At 36.6% G+C, this 20,147-nt stretch overlaps 1 protein-coding gene and 1 long non-coding RNA gene across 19 annotated transcripts in view; one reads left to right on the top strand and one right to left on the bottom strand.

The window, feature by feature from the left end:
• Positions 1 to 20,147, bottom strand: part of kcnma1a (potassium large conductance calcium-activated channel, subfamily M, alpha member 1a) — a 679,240-nt gene that overhangs the window by 288,140 nt on the left and 370,953 nt on the right. The gene's annotated exons all lie outside the window — the stretch shown is intronic.
• Positions 8,243 to 20,147, top strand: part of LOC120541516 — a 33,961-nt gene continuing 22,056 nt past the window's right edge. The window contains exon 1 of the long non-coding RNA XR_005636019.1: positions 8,243 to 8,323. This is a non-coding gene — a long non-coding RNA (uncharacterized LOC120541516). The remainder of the gene's footprint in view (positions 8,324 to 20,147) is intronic.

Here is a 20,147-nt window from a genome sequence, read left to right as displayed (position 1 = left end):
GCACCAAATTCCAACTTCCATGAAGCCCTGGGGGAGTCCGAGGCACCGCCAGGGGGTGCTGCAGCAGGAGCTGCTGAGCCCCGGCTGCACGCTACAATATAGTAGTTTGTTTTTTTTTTAACCTTTTTTCCTCAAGGGCAAATATTATTGACAGGCAGTGTCAGGTAGTGGTTAAGGCTTTAGGCCTAGAACATCAAACCCTGTGGTTGTGGGTTCAGATCATGCTAATGACACTGTGTGACAATGAGCAAGTCAACAAAAGAAATGTAACCAATTGTGTCTCAAATGTTGTAAGTCAGCTTGGTCAGTTAAATAATAACTGAACATGTTATATACAACCGTCCATGAGTAAAACACTCCTGTAATAGATCAATTCCTACTTTCTTTCTGCTTCTCCTAATGAGATGGCCGTTGCAAAGCACAATTTTACAGGAAAGTGTATTATTTTCAATTGAAATGAATAATCAGTAGGAATAATGTTAAATTTGAGCATATATTATTATCTTTTTTTTTATTTAATTATTATTTGTTTATGCCATTCACTCAAGTGCAGTACTGTATTTCTTTCCGTGATTTTGTCAACTATATGTAGTCATGTTTAAAAGTCCAGAGATATGAATATATATGCAAAGAAATGCTTGAAGGTAATATACATAAGTCCTGGTACACTGATGTATTAATGTGAAGAGTGAGAAGTAGTAGCTTCAAGTGTTGCAAAACAATTTCTGTGGTTTCCCTATTAGAAATTCTAGGCACCAATATCTAAGAATTATGTTTTTTCCTTGGGGTTTGCAGCATTGTTTATCGAAACTCAATGACGGGGGCTGCAGGTCGAAGGAACTGACTAGATAACCAAGATGAGAGTTGGTAAGAGTGCCAGTAGTCAACAGCAAAAAACAGTGACCACTATAAAGCCCAAGTGCCCCCAGAAGATGGCCTCTACTTGTGGAAGTGAGTGCACCGCAGGACAGAAATCTGAAGGAAACCAAACAGCTCAAGAGAGACAAATAAAAATAGCCTAAATGCTATGTTTAGTTATTCTTTGTTTGGAATGCTTTGTTTCTTGTGCCAGCGAGAGTTCTTGTTTGGTTTTAAGTCTTCAAAGAATAAAACAGGATTGATTGGTGTCCCAACGTTTCTTTAGGGTTTAGTGATCCCCTCAGCCGACAATAACAGATTTATAAGTTATTTACCATAAATACTCCACCTCATTATTTGTAATGGTGGCAGGGTGGAATAGTGGTTGGCTTTGCTGTCTCATTGATCTAGGGTCCTATCTCTGCAGAGTCTGTATATTCCATGTGTCAGTATGGGGTTTATCTTCCAAAATTCTAGATTTTCATCCTACATCTCAAAAACATTTCTGTTATGTTAAGTGATGATTTTGTATTGTCTGACATGAGTGCAAGTGGGTAATGCTACCGCCTATAAGGTTTTGGTTGCTGCTTTGACCCTAATGCTGCAGGAATACTACTCTCCATCTTAAGTATGACCCTGAATTGGATTGCATGGATCTGAGAATGTTAAAGGCCAACAAAATCAAACTCAATAAGTGACAATTACACATTCACATTGTATATCTGTTGTAACGCAATAGGTGGGCTTTAAAAATGTGGGCTAAAAGACCTATACACATTTTTCTTAGGAACAAATCTAATTTTTGTACATATTTTATACACAATATTCATACACACAAATGCACATATTTATAGTATACTATATCTATATTAATTTTCATAATAAAAGACGCATACTATATTTATAAAAAAATAAACATTAAAATATTAAAAATGTTAAAATCAGGTTGCACACTATATTAAAAAAGTTTGGTAACCTTAAAAAAATACAAACCAAATAAACATGGCTATTTTTTGAGCCAACTCCAAAGTATTGTACAAATGATACTCTGTGTAATTTGTTTAATGTAGAAAAAATTATACCAGCAGACTGAGAAATTGTTCAGAATGTAATACGAGGGGAGTCTCCTCAGTTCAGTGGGCATGAACAGTACCTGCAGGGTTAAGGAACCACACGTTTTAGCCCAGAAAACAGGAAAATAGAGAAGGTTAGCTTTTGTCATTTGGTTTTTATTGTAAGTAGAGAAAAAAGCCATTTATATAAACTACTTAAACAATAAAACGGAAATAAGAGCTGAAACAACCTAAACTTGTGAAGTTCACCTGGATTAAATCACTAGCTCAAATTCATATATACTGAATAAAAGCCAGAAAGGATTTTTTTAAAAGAATTCTCAAAAAAGGCGACAGATGGCAATGAATGGTTCCTACAACTTCTTAAAGCTATGTGTCAATGACTGCCAAGGCTTAAAATGAAATGACCAGATTATGATACTAAACAAGTAAACCATGCCACCAGAATAAGATAGGCTTATAAAAAGTAAAGGAGAATGTTAATGAATTTAGGGTTTCTCATAATTAGATAAACCTTAAAATGGTAACATTGATTAACAAAGCTATTTTTTGTTGTATATCATTAATAAAAAGATAAAAAAGACAATGTTACAGGTTACATATTCATATAGTTGTTAATATGTAATATATAAATCTGAGTGTTAAGTACATTTCTGCATTATTATACCTAAAAGTTTCTATTCTTAATAGTTCTGTGTTATCTTCTATACCCAATATATATTATCAGGCTGACTTCAACTCACAGCGTACATGTTTCAAATCAGAATAGTGAACGATTGCTTCTGGCAGTTTGTTTTTAACTTAAGAGGGCTCAATGTATGTCAATATGAAATATTTCATTGGATATTGGTAAAAAAAAAACAAAAGCTGTGGTGCAGTTGTTTGTGTTGACTCCTGATGGATTCCACATCTTAGTCTTGAATTAGACATCTGGTTGTTGTCTGTCTGAAGTTTCCCTTTGTCTATGGACTTTTAATATTCTAGTTTTCTATTGACCTTTGTAAAGATGTGCAAGTTAGGTGAACTGGTGATTCTAATTAGGCTCCATGTGAATGAGGATCTATATGTGATTAAACCCTGTTATGGACTGCCACCCTATCTGGGGCTGGTTTCTTTCTTGTAACTTACACATCTGGGACAGCCTCCAGCCTTCTGCAAATCTGAATTGTATTGAGTGGGTCTAAACATATTAGTTTATATTTAATTGTAGAGAGAAACCAAATGCCAAATTGCAGTTTCCTAGCAGAGCAAGTGATGATGTTCGTTTTTAGTGGAAATTATGTATTGTCAAGATTTCTTTTTTTTTTTTCAATCCAAAAAAGTCCTAAATCATGCATTATGAAGATTAGGCCATTTCAATGGAAAAGTCTAATTCAGAGCTCATTTACTTATATTGAAAGCTTCTTCCGAAGCTGAACAGTGAAAGGATTTATCCATTAGATAAATGGAAAGAAAGAAAAATAGGGATTTATTTTTAAAGCACAATGAGTTTTTGCTAGATTAAAGGTGAACAACGCAGATGTCTGGGATACATATTTTTGGCTCAGTTTCTCCTTTCCCTTTAACAGAGTGTTTCACAGCTTAATACAGGATTCATGAAGGGACTGGTGCATGATTGAGTCTTTTTGAATATTGTAATTCTTTCATTTAAAAATCAGGGTCAAAGGAAGACCTCACCATTGCACCCTATGAAAAATCTTTTCAGACACTGGGAGAACAAGTAAACTCCACACAAGCAGTTGCAGGGCCAAAATCTGAACCCAACATGTTAACCCTCTGTTTAATTCATGGCATACAGAAAACCAAGTAAAAACAAGTACAAAACCTTTGTTGATGGAGATGTGTCACTTCATGGTTTCAAACATAAACATAACCCAGATTAATCAAAATTCTGAAGTTCACTAGTTAGTTCAGTTTGTTGGAACACTACATACAGTAAATCTGAGTTTACAAGCATAACATAAGCACTTCAAAAGATTTGCTTAAACTATTCAATATTAATATACCAGTTTCATGACATTTTTGACCAGTTCTTCTTTACCTGTTGATCTATATACAGTATACAAAAGCCAAATACCACTAACTCACTCATCACGAAATCTCCCGAAACATGAGGACTTCTGACTTATAATTTGGAATGTATGTTACCCTTGGGCCATAGGTGCTCGCTATGAAACGGTTTTAAAAATTTTGTGGTCCAAGCGCGTTCTGTCTGTATGTCTGTCCACTTTTCACAAGAGAATTACTTAACGGATTTAGATCTGATTGTTTTCTATAGTTTGCTTGAACTTTCTGGTTCATTTTGAGGCTTCTCTCATCGCGCTAAGTCCCATGGTTCGCTTGCGGTACCGATGTAATTATGCAAATCCAAGAGAGTGGCTGTAGGCCAAGAGCAGGGGGTGGGCCCTTCCTCATTCACTCACCAGCCTCTGTTCGGGTTGGTCTTTATCTCGCCACGTGTTGGAGTGCACCTTGCCTCCGCTTAGCTAGTGATACCTGTTTGTTCAACTGACATTATCACTTACAGATTATTAAGGAGTAACGTTTGACATTTTTGAGAGAGAGAGATCAGAGCTCCATGTGTTTTGGAGGGTAGCTGCTAATTGCCAGAGATATCACGGCCATGTGCTTTTCTCCCCACGCGGGGAACGCTTTCCCGTCAGAGCTGAACACGATCAGATATAGTGCCAACGTCTATTGATTTTTAAAGTTTGTCCTGTTTCATTACTTTATGGATGAAGCCATGGGGTACAGCTAGTAATTCATGTGAAAGTAATATTTCTACCAAAACCAACAATTTTTGTATCAGTATCTTCCTCCACTTTGTTGTAGCAATGGCCTTAAAAAACTTTCATGCTCATGTTTTCATGAAGAAAACAGAAAATGAAATTTCTCATTCAATAGGCGTGAGTAGAGACCCAGCTTGAATAACTGCAAAAAGTATCAAACTGTTAAATAAAATCTCACACTACTCATGTTCTATAATCCACATGTTAGATATTCAGTTGTTTGCAATGTCCCAAATGTATTTTGACTAAAATATCATTAAATAAAAAGCTTCCAGAAAATGGTGTTTAGCACTCCACAGAAGAGGGTTCTATCAGCACTGGGCTTTTGAATGAAAGACCAGCCTTTCTCTTCATATAACAGTTTTGTGAGGCAAATGTGATTTGGATTAAGCAGGTTTGAGAATGTTATTTTATTTAAATTTTAACTGCAATGTTAATGTTAGGTCCTTTGTCCCTGACTTTAAAGTAGCTGAAAATGAGACTTCCAGGATGACAATGATCTCAGCCGTTCTGACAAACATCTATATATATAATTCACTAAGGCAAGACAACCATGAAAAGCACGCCGGAAGGGGCGTGGATTCACTAAGCCGCCGACAAGTGAGACACCTATGGCGCACACAGGAAGGAGCCACGCCCACCAACTCCAAGACCATTGGAAACGACGACAACTCGCAGGGCCACGCCCACCAACTCGGACGCGACGACACAGAAAAATGGTGTCATTTATGTTCGTCTGTCGTAGAGGCCACATGCAGTGCAGGTCAGGTTAATGTCATGTACCTCCGAGCTACGTTGACTGTTCATAGAGGCATGTTTCTCACGGAGGTGAATCGCCATATGCAGCGTGTGAAACGGTTTGCGAGGGGATCCTTAAAACAATCCTTTAAAACTGAGGTTAAAGCACAATGAAGGAATCAGTCTTTAAAAACCAATAAGCCCTGTGCCATTACCGTCTCACCTGCTTCACCAATGCAGGCCCTGCAACAGTCGAGACGCTCTGTCAGCAGCTGACCTTCTCTGTGCCTGACCGGTTCACACAGAGGCAGCGCAAGAGAAAGCCGCGCCAGAGACAGACAGAGGCACACACACAGCAGTTGGTGGGCGGCTCTCCGTGAGTTTCTCTTGTGAGAGGACACATAACCAGGCGGTGTGTATGCTTCGAGAACGAGGCTGGACGCGGCTTGCGACCGGGCACATGAGCAGGCAGTGTGTATGCTTTGAGTGCGAGGGTGGAGGCAACAGGACCATCTAGGAAAAATCATGTCGCGGATGTGATTCGCTGTATGCAGTGTGTAAAACAGTTTGTTTGTCACAGATGTGAATCGCTGTATGTGGCGTGTAGAACAGTTTGCGAGGGGTGTCCCTGTGTCTTTCCAGAAGTGTTCAACCATCAATAAATAATTATGCGGCGTTTGTTATGTCGCGGGTTCACTATTGTGTTGTATTTTGCTCTCTCCAGATTTCCATCTTTTCATTCACTTACTGTTGTATTCTCACACTAACCTTTTTAAGACAACCGTGTCTTTCCAGAAGTGTTTACCATTCAATAAATAATTATGCATGAGATTAAGCGTGTGTCTAGGCGTGGGTAAGCCGTTGAACCCCATTCGGGCTGCAAACCGTGGAATTGCCACTAAGTGAGACTCATACGCTCCCACTGTTTTCGTCCCTACCCTTTGTACACACCCCCCTCCCACACGTTGACTGTTAATAGAGGCATGTTTCTCGCGGAGGCGAATCGCCATATGCAGCGTGTAAAACTGTTTGCGAGGGGTATCCCATGGGATCATTAAAACATTCCTTTACAACAGAGGTTAAAACACAATGAAGTGAGCAGTCTTTAAAAATGAGTTTTCGGTTTCGACGCACGACCGCGTGCAGCATAGCAAAGTGTTGTACACGCTACATACAGCAATTCGCATCCGCGACAAACATGCGTCTTCTTAGTTGCTCCTGCACTTTGTACACACTCCCCTCCCACCTCGCTACGCCGCACGGACGATTGTGTGTTGGTTCGTTCCGTGCATTGTTACAATGTTGCTTTTCTTGCTGATTTATTACATTACCTTTTTTGCAAATGTTAAACTTTCTCCCTGTGCTTAAAAATGATTAAAAAACCGGCCTGATTATGCGGCGTATGGTACGCCGCGGGTTGGCTAGTATGAAATAACTGAAGAAGACAAAGAATTTTTTTTGTCATTGTCTAAAGTCAATGTCTCTAACCAGTTGAAACATGGGAAGTCATGTAATATAATTAGAGTCGCTGAAGTAGTTTCATAACGACAAATGGGGAAACATTCTCAAAGAAGATTAAACTGAGTAGAGGAAGGCGTGAGAAATGAAGAGTTCAAATATTCTCAAGCTGCATTGCACACAAATAGAAATATACCCTGAACCAGGGAAAACTGGTCATCATTAGACATTTATTATCGTTAAGACAAATAGCTTTACCCAAGGTGATTTACAACGTGCATTAAATTTGTTTGAATATATTTATCAAATACTTAACTTACAACTGGTTCACAAGCAGGTTAAAAGTGGCTTTCCTATACTAACACAGTGAGTCAAAGATAAGGCATTTAGGTTTAATGTCAACATTTTGGTTTAAAGTTCAAGACCTTAGACATTAGCCCACACATGCAATATATTAATTAACACACAGTAAATTATACATTTAACAGGGCCAACTGATGAGTAGAATTGAGTATGAATAGACAGAAGACATAAATGAAAGAAAACCAATTGAAAGTAAAAAAAAGTCCTTTCTTGAGTTTATGCTAATTGTTAAGATGTTAAAAAAAGTTTTCAGGGCTAAATGTCATCAAATAATATAAAAATTTAAAGAAACCATGTCCAGGCAATTTTAGTTTTCGAGATATTTTGTATGGATCAGTTCCTTAGCAATAGTGATTTTCAACAAGGTCATATCAGAAAAACAGATGTGCTGCTGTTGATTATGCCAAGGATGTGTTAGTTTAACAAGAATGGTGACCCTTAATTAGCAGTTTAAATATTTTGCTCATAGGCAACTATGTGACAATGTGTACTCTGATATACCCTTCACTATGTCTCTCTAACAATATTCGTCTTAATCAGTGAACAATTAAAGCTACATAGTTTCTTACTTTGCAATTGCTATATTTGAGTTAAATTCTTATAAAGGAGCTAATGATTAAGTATCATATAAAACAGCAGAAGAGCAGAAAAAAAGATTAGAAGAGAACTAAACCCACACATAATGTTCCTCTTATTTATGTAATTTGGTTAGATATATATCAAGTGTGTTCATCTAAATTATAGATTATGCTTATTGGCCTACAGTACATTATACTGTACTGCAAAAATATAAAATGTGAAAGGAGCTGTCACATTGTTTTAATGACTTTAATTAGTGTGTTAATTGCTTTGTGTAGGAAGGCATGGTGGTAATCAGGGCTAATTAGTGTCAAAGTAGGCTCAGGTGTGACAAATTGCCGTTTACGATTGTAGTAAGTGCCAGAAAAGGTAGTGTCAGCCAGGAAAAGCCCAAGAGGCAGCAAAGGGGGCATATGGCAAGGGACATTAGCAAAGGCCTAGTCATAGGCAAAGAGCAAGGAGTAGGTGAGTATATACTGTAGAAAATACTGCTTTATGTTAGGGAGGGATTGGACCTGCTGAAAGATTCATCCAGTAAGGGTGAGTTATCCATAACAGCATGACTGATCGTTTCATATTGCAGGCCAAAGGAGATTATGAATAATATGCAAATATCAAACAAGATGAATCTCTATTCTTCTTTGATTACTGTATTAACTCTATTCTAAGGCAAAGTGTCTTAAATTAACATGGACAGCTCTGCTTTAATTAACATGTGTTGTTATTATTTTGTACTGTATTGCTTTGACCCCCTTCTTTTTGACACCCACTGCACGCCCAACCTACCTGGAAAGGGGTCTCTCTTTGAACTGCCTTTCCCAAGGTTTCTTCCATTATTTCCCTACATGGGTTTTTTGGGAGTTTTTTCTTGTTTTCTTAGAGAGTCAAGGCTGGGAGGCTGTCAAGAGGCAGGGCCTGTTAAAGCCCTTTTCGGCACTTCTTGTGTGATTTTGGGCTATACAAAAAATAAATTGTAGTATTTTATGTCACCCCATTTTGCTTATTTGTGAATGCAGCCATCTTGTTTATCATTTCTACAGGCTGTTGCTGCCCACATGACCTGCATGTGTTGGTATCAGGGTATCAATTTCTGACACTTTAAAAGACAGTAGTGCTAAGCCCTCAGTATCTACGTTTTTTGAGTCAAACACAGCCAAGCTCACAAAAATAGTGGTCAGTTTGAAGAAACGATACATAGTCAGGAATTATTGCTATTCTTCATTTAACTTCTTCATCTTGTGTATTGTTTTTTCTCATGGTCCCATAATCCTGGTAACGTCCACAGTCTATGTAACCATCCTTCTGCCTAGTCATGCTAAAAACTCGCTTTTCTTCCTGTCCTTCAGCCTTCTCTAAAAAACACAAATTCATGTCACCAAAAACAGAATGCTTCTTAGAATCCATGGTGTTTTACAGTCAATGTAAAATGAAAGCTGATAGTCAGTCACTGAAGTATTAGAAGTAGTGTTCATTGTCTATACATGATGATCTTCGTCATATACTGTATGTTGACCATCTTGTTGTCATGAATCTTAGTGTTTTTTTCCATTAGGCATGATTTCCCTTTAATTGTCCTAATTTAAAACCTATTTTAGGTACACTTCATGTATCTTAAAACGAGAAACAATCTGTGAAACTTCTGTTATGGATTCGTTTACTGTGTCAAATTTACCTTGTGAGAGGTTACTTCATCTTGTACAGTTTATTTTTTTTTGTCTATTACTAGTCTGACAGCCACTCAAATTCCTAGTACAAGTTAATCAGAACGCTGGCAGAGGTGTGAGAGCATGTAAGCCCCTCAAACTCCAGCTTGCATCTCCTGCTGCTTGGGGTAAGTTTAACATAAACAGTCAGTAGCTCAGTCGGTAGAGCGGGTGGTCCAGCAATCGGAGGGTTGCAGGTTCGATCCTGGCTCCCGGCATGAGAATGCAGCTGTTGTGTCCTTGGGCAAGACACTTAACCTACTTTGCCTGCTGGTGGTGGTCGGAAGGATTGGTGGCGCCAGTGTTCGGCAGCCTCACTTCTGTCAGTGTGCCCCAGGGCAGCTGTGGCTACATAGTAGCTTATCATCACCAGCGTATGAATGTGTGTGTGAATGGGTGAATGACTGTTGTGTTGTAAAGCGCCTAGGGGGGTTCTTGAACTCTAGTTAGGCGCCATATCAAATACAGGCCATTTACCATTATCTGAATATTTATTATTGTAAAGAACAGACATTAAATAGTTCAAACACCTTTTAGCTGCAGGTTAATAATTACACGGAAGCTCCGTTTATTAATATAAACAGAAGATGGGGTTTAGAATGGGAACTGCAGTTGATATGTGGCCTGAAGATCAAAGCTGTGGGTTACGTAGCAAGGACTGTTCTGTGGTGTACAGTTTCTACAGCCTACTGAGATGTTGATTGTGCTGCAAATACTAAGGACACAGCAGAACTACAGTTTGCAATGTGCTGAAAGAGTTGCTTAGCCGAAAAACACACGACAAACCCTGGATTGTATTTACTGCATTAACTAGTTGTTGGCGGTGGTTACTGGAGTTTTTATTTTTTGGAATCCCATTTGTTATAAAAAAAAAAAACCAAAAAAAATGTATTTTTAAATACAAAAAACATACGTAATAATTCAATATTTCTGTGACACCACAATTTATCGGCAAATTTCCAGACTTTGACGCTTTAACAGAGATTTTAACTCTTTATCAGGTACTTTTTTTAAAAATGTCATGTTTAACAAATTTCAACAGTTAGTCACGGACAACTAACAACAGCATATTAATCAATTCTGTTTCTACATCGCTTGAATAGGAATCTGCTGTTTATGAAAGCTATTGAGCCATCAAAAGCGCATTCGGACTACATTTCTAATTGCATGATATTATAAAGTGCTGTTAAAAAGCACATATTTAATGTAGTCTGCTAAGTCATGCAATTGCCTATATTATATGAAAATGATTTATTGTTACAAAAAAATGTAACACACAAAAATGTGATAGCTAACTGTTTGAAGTACTTAAAATATGTAAAATGCCCCAACTTTCAAATCTGCTAACTAAGTCCCCACACACATCTGAATGTTCTGCCATGCACATTTAATGGCAATGCTACATGTGGCACTATGTAGCACATGCTATTTAAGATTGTGGAACGGTAACATTTGCAAGTTATTTATGCAGACAGGATTTTTGTTTTGACTTTTCAACTGCTGAATTTGGCATCTCTCTCTTTTTTTTTTTTTTTCCCCAATGGATGTGAGTTCTTCAGGATGAGTTGTTTTCTCTTTGCTCACAACAGTTGTGCTTCTCTTAATACTGTTAGAGATTACTTTAGCATGTTATGTTCTTCCAGTTATGTATATTTAAACTGTGACCCGACATTTGCGCGATCGACAAAATCGCGATGGTTTCATTAAATATGAATTACTAGTTTAAAGCATATATAATAATGTTTATTTTAGAAGTCAATATTATGAGACGCGGCATGCCATCAGCACGGCACGCAGATAGTCCTTAAGATCACGCCCTGCATATGTAGGAAGAATTGCAGCAAGGGCGTCCCACTCTCTTGGCCTCTCTCGCGATTTTGTCGGGGCGCATATGTCTATCGCGCTTTTGTCGGTGAACCATTTAAACTACTTACAAAACTATTTTCAAATAATTTAACAATATCTAAATATCACTGTAAGATATCTGAAAATGATGATTTGGTTTAGCAGATTTTCCAGTTTGCTATTTAAAAGTATTTTTCTTTGTTTGGCCATTATAGGATATCTTGAAATGACTTTAGTCTCAAACTACATCAAACAGTAAAGTGGAACAGTGCTTTATATTTTCAAGGTTAGAACATGTTGTGTTAGGTTAAGGTCACTATATGTTTAGTGCAGCAGAACATTTGCATGCTTCATACAGAGAACGCCCTCCAATGCACAGGACTATGCCTCTGGCAGGATATCTCCTCCATTTCCAGTTGCTACCTGTTGGTAATGTGAAATGATTTAAGCTACTTCCTAAGAGCACACATACAATGGCCCTAACAATACTTGGTCTTGCACAAACGCAACATGAGCAGTAGTATGTATTGGAGGTTCAGAAAAAATGTGCTGCAAACACGTAGTAAAGTGTAAAAGCTGCAGCTTCAGTTTTTGTTTTCTTCCTACACATTAAAGTTTATCTTTTCTGTATTAAATATCTGAATGGACACTAAGTGGTGCTTGGCTTGATTAGCTGAAGTCTATTAAGGCTGTATGATCACTAATGTGACAAGAAAAACTATCTATAGAAGACAGTTTGGTTGCCAGTTAAGGTTTGTTTTCTGTATTCAAGGATGATGCCACCTTAAATCACATTTTTCTGAACAATATATGTGTACAATATCACTACTCACCTGTCATTATTTAAAGCGTAATATGTTTGGATTAATGTGGGTATTTGTAGACTAGCTTAATACAATAGCTACAATTGCTATGATTTAGATGAGAAGATTCTGAGAGGAGTTCAAAAAGTTTGGGGAAAATGTGTACTGTGGTAGCAGTTTCTTTGCTGCCTGATCATTAAAGGGACAAATTTAAACTGAAAGCATAGTCTGCTAATGGCATGGCCACATGCATTTTCATTCATTTTACATTAGGGACTTTTCTTTAAGAAGTATTTGAGTGGTCAAATGTAACAAGCACACATTTTCTTAACCCCAAACTCATTTCACCCGAATGAAGGGCATGAAATAGTATAGTATGAAGTGTGATGGCTGTATGTGGACATCTACAGGCTGACAGGATGTCATTTCTTTAAGTCATTTCTGCTCTCCTGTCCAAACTAGTTTAATAACGTAATGTACTTTGAATATCGATACAGATTTTATTGCTAGAAATGTTGACCAACAGTAACATAACATTCTCAACCTCCATCCAAACTAGTCCAACTGTGTTTGAATGATTAAAGAGATGCCCCTGCACATGCCTATGTTTCTATAAAGAGGAAATGACATATAAAAATATCTGAAATCAATTTGAAGATACAACTTCTGTAAATCCTTTAAATAAACAGGAAGTGCTTAACAGATATCAGTATTTCATTAAAGACATCTTTAAACTTTAATTACAGATATTTTTAAAAGATGAGGTCAGGATTTAAAGATATCTTGAATGGATCATGTATTTTGAAGGCATCTTGAAATGATCACATATTTTAGAGATATCTTGAAATGGTTTCTAGATATCTGAATTATTAATAGATATTTTAAGTTAATTACATCTTAAATATATTTTAAATGATTGATTCTTGAAATAAGTTGTAGATATCTTTCTTTGGTGATTTTTAAGATATTTTTAAATTATATAGAGATCGCAAAACATTTTAAGATATTCATAAATATATGAAAATATCTAAAAATATTGACATATGACATCTTTACATATTTCAAGATGTATTTAAATTATTTAAGAACATCTTTGTAAGATGTGACAAAGGTTCTAGGAATTCACCCATCACGGAACATGCTCTTCCAAAGAGATCAATTGGCTTTGGAGAAACCGTTTACAGGAAGGTAAAATTTTAAAATAATTTCTCTTAACAACACTGTGAAATGACACCTTCTGTTACATTACTACTTCAAAAGAAAAATACATTTAACACATCAATAACTTAGTGCCTAATATTCACTCAGAAATTAAAAAACAAACCCCAAATATTTTAAAGTAAAATATGAAAATCACTCTAGAATGAATGGCAATTACTTTAAAATATTGCAATTTATTTATAAGTAACAGGAGACACAGGCAAAAGACCTTGATTTTGCCAGACCAAAGGTATTTTTAAAATCTTGACCTTAAGTTTTGAAAAAATGAATACCTGGATCTGCTGTTTCTATACAGATCAGCAGGCACACACTGGATTTGTAGTCTGCCACTAATAAGATGGCTATATCCTGTACATTAGCAATACTGCTGAAGTTAATAGAATGTGAGATTCTCCAGTGTGGAGGCTAAGAATGTACTTGTCAAATTGGGCCAAGCACAATAGACTAGCACTATCAAAAAATGAACACAGATGAGAAATGTAACATTTTTTTAAGGCTGTCCATGTTAACTCGGTATGTTATTAGTACTGTTTCTGCTTTTGTAAAATGGATTCCCTGAAACATATCCTATGACATACACATTTCACCAGGAAAAGGGGCCAGTTTAATGTTAATTTTATGTCCAATATCATGGAGCACACTGCTCTTATTTATAAAAAGTGGAATGACATTATGTTGATCAGTTACTCATGGTATCTTTTCAAAGCAACAAGGCAATTTTCTGATTTCTTTCAATAGGAAAACAGTCATGATTAACTTCAAAATGAGTAAGTTGCTCACAATGATTAAAATAAAACCATTCAAGACTTGTTCTGCTGTTCTCATAACTCTTATGTGAAATTGAAAACTAAACGCATTGACAGCCACCAACTCCAAAAAAAAAAAAAGTTAAATTGTGTGAGCAAGTGTGTTCTTCTAGGAGAAACTGTGCATGTGAAATAAATTAAGGCTTGAGGCTTTTAGTGAAATTTAATGAAGCAGAACTGCAACTGCATTTGGGTAGATATTACTACACAAAAAAGACAGAAGAAAAAAATAATGCCTGCAGCAAAGAGAGACAAGGCCACAGTGCTGGATAGGAATATGCTGGAAATTAAAAAAATGGTGTTCAAAGGAAAAAAAAAAATCACAACGCCAATAGGTTGAGAATGAACGTCAAATAGTTAAAGTGTTACCTTTAAAAATATGCACAGAATATGTGTACATGTGATGCAATTATTTACTTTATTTTTATATTACTTAGAACAATTGCAAGATGATTTACTAAGTAAGAAACTGACTACATTTATGTATTTTTTTTGTATAGTTCATATAGATTAAGCCAACTTACTCTTGGAGGGCAAAAATTAATTAGTTCAAAAATACATTTATTCAACAAACTGTGCTCATTACAGTAAATACAAAATTCCCCCTCCCAACTAAGACATGCTGACCTTTCTGTTTGTCCCCTATAAACAGTTAACTATAACAATGGTGTGTCATTCTGATATTGTACATATTCACATATTTTTTTTCTAAATAAGAGTTATCAAGTGTGCCACCCAGAGACAAAATCTCTCTCTCTCTCTCTCTCTCTCTCTCTCTCTCTCTCTCTCTCTCTCTCTCTCTCTCTCTCTCTGTTCTTCCAGGAGTTTGCCTCCAGCACTGCATTCCCAGCTGATCCCTTTTTTTAAAGGCCACACACACGTTGCCTCATATGATAATAAGCTGTGACTGTTAGCAAATTTTCAAAACAAAGCAATTAATAAAATACTTTAGGTTGCCCTGATGACAAATATAAGTACTTACTACTAATAATATATATATATATATATTCACCTGTATATTTGGATTTAAAAATAACGAGTTATGTATACATTGTTGCTCTTAAAATTTAATTTTCAGCAAATATAAGTTCTTAATTAGCAAAATCTTTTAATACTATGGGTATATTGTCCTATGTTTTCCTCCAATTATAATATATATAGTATTTACTATAAATTTTTTAAGTAAAAACTGTCTTCATGATCATATACAGTATATAGTAAATTGTTAATGCTTGGAAAAAAATTTTAATTGATTTTTAAAATTTTAAAATGCTTAATTTTAAGAAAATACAATATTATGTTTTCATGCTGTGCGTTTAAACTACTGTATAAAATGCAGAATTTAGAAATTCCGTATTACAGTCTACATAATAGATCAATACAAAAAATACAGGCCAGTTGACTAACAACAAGATGAGTCAGCTAATATTACAATATACATTATCTTCGTAATATTCAAAAACTATAAAAAAAAAAAATTGAGGCTACTCCATTCTTGAAATGCCACTGAAAGCATGTCATTCAAATATATTCTAAGCATAACGTTTATCTTTAGAAAATAACCACAAAATAAAGTTGTGATCTAACTACAAAAGTCATTTTGAAGTATGTAAAGTGTCATATTCCTGTGAAAAAATTACTATGCATATATGCAAGATGTAATAGATAAATTTCAAATAAAGGTCTGGGAATGGTAAAGTGGGGTGATTTTTCTTACTAATGACAACTTCAAGGCTCAAGGATTAAATCCCTACAGCTCCTTATATATGGCCAAAAAGTTGGAAATTGCATATTCTTTAGACATAATCTGTTTCTCCTGCTGCACTGGAAAAATAATCTAAACCTTAACCCAGTAGCAGTCTTAACTTTTGCATTTATTTTGAAAGTCAACATTTTTATAATGACTTTAAAATATATTCCAAATATACACAAATATCAATATTTAACATTTTATATTTCCACAAAGGTAGTATCAATGTATCTTAATTTTTTTCAGAACTATTCCATAATACACTATGCCAAATTTTGCTATCTCACTGCATTTCATTACCCTGGACAAAGAACAATGGGTACACTTAACACATTTTTGTTTCATTCAAGCTTAAAAAACATAAAAGATCATAAAATGCAAAGATGGTTGCAAGTAAGAAAAAATCTACTCCAGCGATTGGAATACGTAAGATTTTGCAAATACAGGACTTGCAATTGTTTAAATGCATATATGAATGTGCAGCATGGTCTAGCAAACCTTAAGCGAGAGAACACCTAACTTGTACAGCAGGTACATTTCATGTCTAAGTATGTTTTTCTACTCCATTTGTTTTACCCCCTTCCCAAATCCCAAAGAAGTGTCCGTTCTATTACTTGATATTTTTAAATTACCCTGTTATGACTGAGTCTGACTGTGTGTGTAGATATGCCCTGTGATGTACTGCCACACTATGTACTATCACTACTATACTGATGGATGCATGGGTTGGAAATGCTTGTGGAGGACTTTTTTTTTTTTTTTTAAGATACCTCAACTTAATGTATACTTTGTTGCAGATGGCTGGGGGGACAACCCGGCCAGGATGCCTTGGAGAGCCCTGGACCTCAGCACTTCCGCCACACCAGGAGCAGGGACACCCAGAGTGCTTCCGGGGATACAGCTCGCACTTCTGCCACACAGGGATGTGTCGGCGGGAGATTGCCGAGAAGCACCTGGAGCACATCCGGGTGTGGATAAAAGGGGCTGCCTCCCTTCATTCGATGGCTGAAGTCAGGAGGAGAAGGAGACCAGGTCTGGAAGGAGACATAGAGGCGGCCTGAAGTGTGAAGGCATTGTGTGGTGTTGGCCAGGACTTTGGGGACTCTAGGGGTTTGAGAGCACTGAACTGTGTAAAAAATATTAGGGAAAATTTAAATGTGTGTTAGGTGACAACATGATGTCTGCCTGTCTGTGTCCGGGTCATACTCCACAACTTGTATAGCATTTTTCACTAAAGAACTTTTTTCAATGTTCCATTTTTAATCAAGCTTATGACTTGAGTAGACAGTTGGTTCATACACTCCAGTAAATTAACCTACAGTAATCCCTCCTCGATCGCGGGGGTTGTGTTCCAGAACCCCCCGCGATAGATGAAAATCCGTGAAGTAGAAACCATATGTTTGTATGGTTAGTTTTATATATTTTAAGCCCTTATAAACTCTCCACACTGTTAACATTATTAGAGCCCTCTAGACGTGAAATAACACCCTTTAGTCAAAAGTTTAAACTGTGCTCCATGACAAGACAAAGATGACAGTTCTTTCTCACAATTAAAAGAATGCAAACATATCCTCCTCTTCAAAGAATTTGTGTCAGGAGCAGAGAATGTCAGAGAGAGAGTGCGAGAGAAAAGCAAACAATAAAAAAATCAATACGTGCTTTTAAGTATGCCAAAGCACCGCGATAAAGCGGCATTTTTTTAGAGGAGCGTCCATATCCCCTAGGCGAACAGCCTCTGTGCAAACAGCCCCTGTGCTCACACCCCCTCCGTCAGGCAGAGAGAATGAGAGAGACAGATAAAAGCAAACAATCAAGCACAGCGTGGGAAGCACATCGTATATCATTGAGAGAGTTTTATTTAATATGTAATACGTGCTCTGATTGGGTAGCTTCTCAGCCATCTGCCAATAGCGTCCCTTGTATGAAATCAACTAGGCAAACCAACTGAGGAAGCATGTAGCATAAATTAAGACCCATTGTCCACAGAAATCCGCAAACCAGCGAAAAATCTGTGATATATATTTAGATATGCTTACATTTAAAATCCGTGATGGAGTGAAGCCGCGAAAGTCGAAGTGCGATATAGCGAGGGATCACTGCACATATAGGTTTTTTATTTATTCAGTCCTTCATACACTCTTTTACAATAATGTGTTTGAGATATTCCCAAACATAAAAAAAGAGGGAGTGAGGCCTTCTAAAATGAACCATAAAAGGCTTTAATGGCCAGGCCTTGTTTGACAGCCTGGAAAGTCTTTTAAACCAGCTGTCCTGTGATCCTGTCCTAGATAAGAGAGTTAAGTAGATGGATGGAGAGATGGATTATTTCTAGTCCAAGTACACTGTAGTTGGTTCTAATTCAGTCAGAACTATGGTAGTCCTTTATTTTCTGAAAGTAGAGTAAGTAGTTCCAGTCAATATAGAAAAACCTTTTTTAATTTATTGGTATGTATCTCCTATGTTCTGCTACAATCAAGCTGTTCACTAAAATGCCTTGTGCCATTTCACCATACTGTGTATGTTCTTGTTCCATGTATAATTTTTCATTATACAGTAAAGAGAATAAACAGTTCAGAAAATGCATGTTTTTTCCACATTCAATAATTCAATATAATGGCAAGCATGATTTAAAATTAACTATTAATTTTCTCTTGCCTTATGACAAGCATTGATCAACCAGAATACACTGCATAAAACTACCCATCTTTTTAATTCTGTGACTGTTGTGATTCAATATTACTGATAGACGCAGTGAGAAAACAATATAACACAAAATGTACTACTGGCTTGTTTGGTGCTTTCTCCAAAATGCAAATTAAGCTTACTGTGTGTAACGAATAAATCTCCATTATATTCTGCATAAGCCATTTGGGTTACAAAAAGTAAAAATCGTCTGTCATCAGTTTATTGTAATTTACTGGAGTTTAGTGTTCAATACAAGTAAAACGGTTGGAATTGGGATTTTATATGAGAAAATAAATTTTAAAAAGATCAGCAATTTTAATTTATATAAATTATTTTTCACATGAATCTCTTTCAAACATTTATTATGTAATTTATTTTATACTAGCAAAATACCCGCGGTTCGCAGCAGCAAAGTACTGCCTTAAAATTTTTATTAAGAAGAAAAGTAAACCTTTTTAAACTGAGGGAAAATATACCAATAATTATTTGTTAAGGATCTCTTTGTATACCACATTGTCAGTTCGGCCCTCCGGTTGTAATATGACCAAGCTGTGCTGAGCTTACTCTTGAGCATGCAACATACAGCTGGCCATGTGAAAAGCAATCTTGCTTCAAATCTCACAGCTTAGATTTTCTGCTGTCATAATCAGTTTGAGTTTCATGGTTTGTTTCAATTACAACAGTATTTGCAGGACTTGTGCTGAAGTGACATTCGGCATCCGTCAAGCGTTGTAAGCATACAGCCGGTTTCATCGATAACTTCGCAGTCAGCTTTTGAGAGTTTAAACATTCATAAACATCAAAGTGTCCACTACTCAAATCGTCACCTGTGAATCTAAGATGTTTAAGAGGCATTGGCGGTTGTCCAAAGGTGTAAAATATTTGGCCATTTTGGTACACTTGAAAGCGACAACCAAACAATTCAGCGGCAGCCATCAACTCGCATGCAGAACTATAGGTGAAGGGCTTAAGCATTTCACTCCTATAGTGCTCCCGTGTAGTATGATTATCTCCTGTACCATCATCAGTCCACACCTTCAACCTGTCCCAGTCATTCAATACATAAGACACAATGTTCCTCCGAATATCAAGAGTGAGCCTGATATGGCCGTGAAATATGTAACACACAGAATGGAAAAGGCAGGTGCCATCTCCGGGCATGGAAACCACTCGGTAAGTGACAGTTCTTTGATCGATGGTGATCACCTCGATAGACGTGTTAACAGGGGTATGGTTGGAATGATAAAGGAAAAGGGTACCTGAACAATGTAAACTTAGTCTAAAATACCTATATAATAACTATAATTGTAATAAATGAACAATAAAACAGCGGAGAAGCTGTGGATTAAATAAAAAGGCTGCAGTTATCAGCAGTGAGATGCAAATACCGTGGTGAAGCAAGGAAGAGAATGAAGAGACCGGAGCAACGGACAGCCTTATATAAGCAGGCAGACAACAACGTGGGAGGCATAGGGA

This window comes from Polypterus senegalus, chromosome 1, assembly GCF_016835505.1.
Source record: "Polypterus senegalus isolate Bchr_013 chromosome 1, ASM1683550v1, whole genome shotgun sequence".
Lineage (NCBI taxonomy): Eukaryota > Metazoa > Chordata > Cladistia > Polypteriformes > Polypteridae > Polypterus > Polypterus senegalus.
Note: the sequence above shows the minus strand (reverse complement) of the source record. Positions and strands in the feature narration are given on the sequence as shown.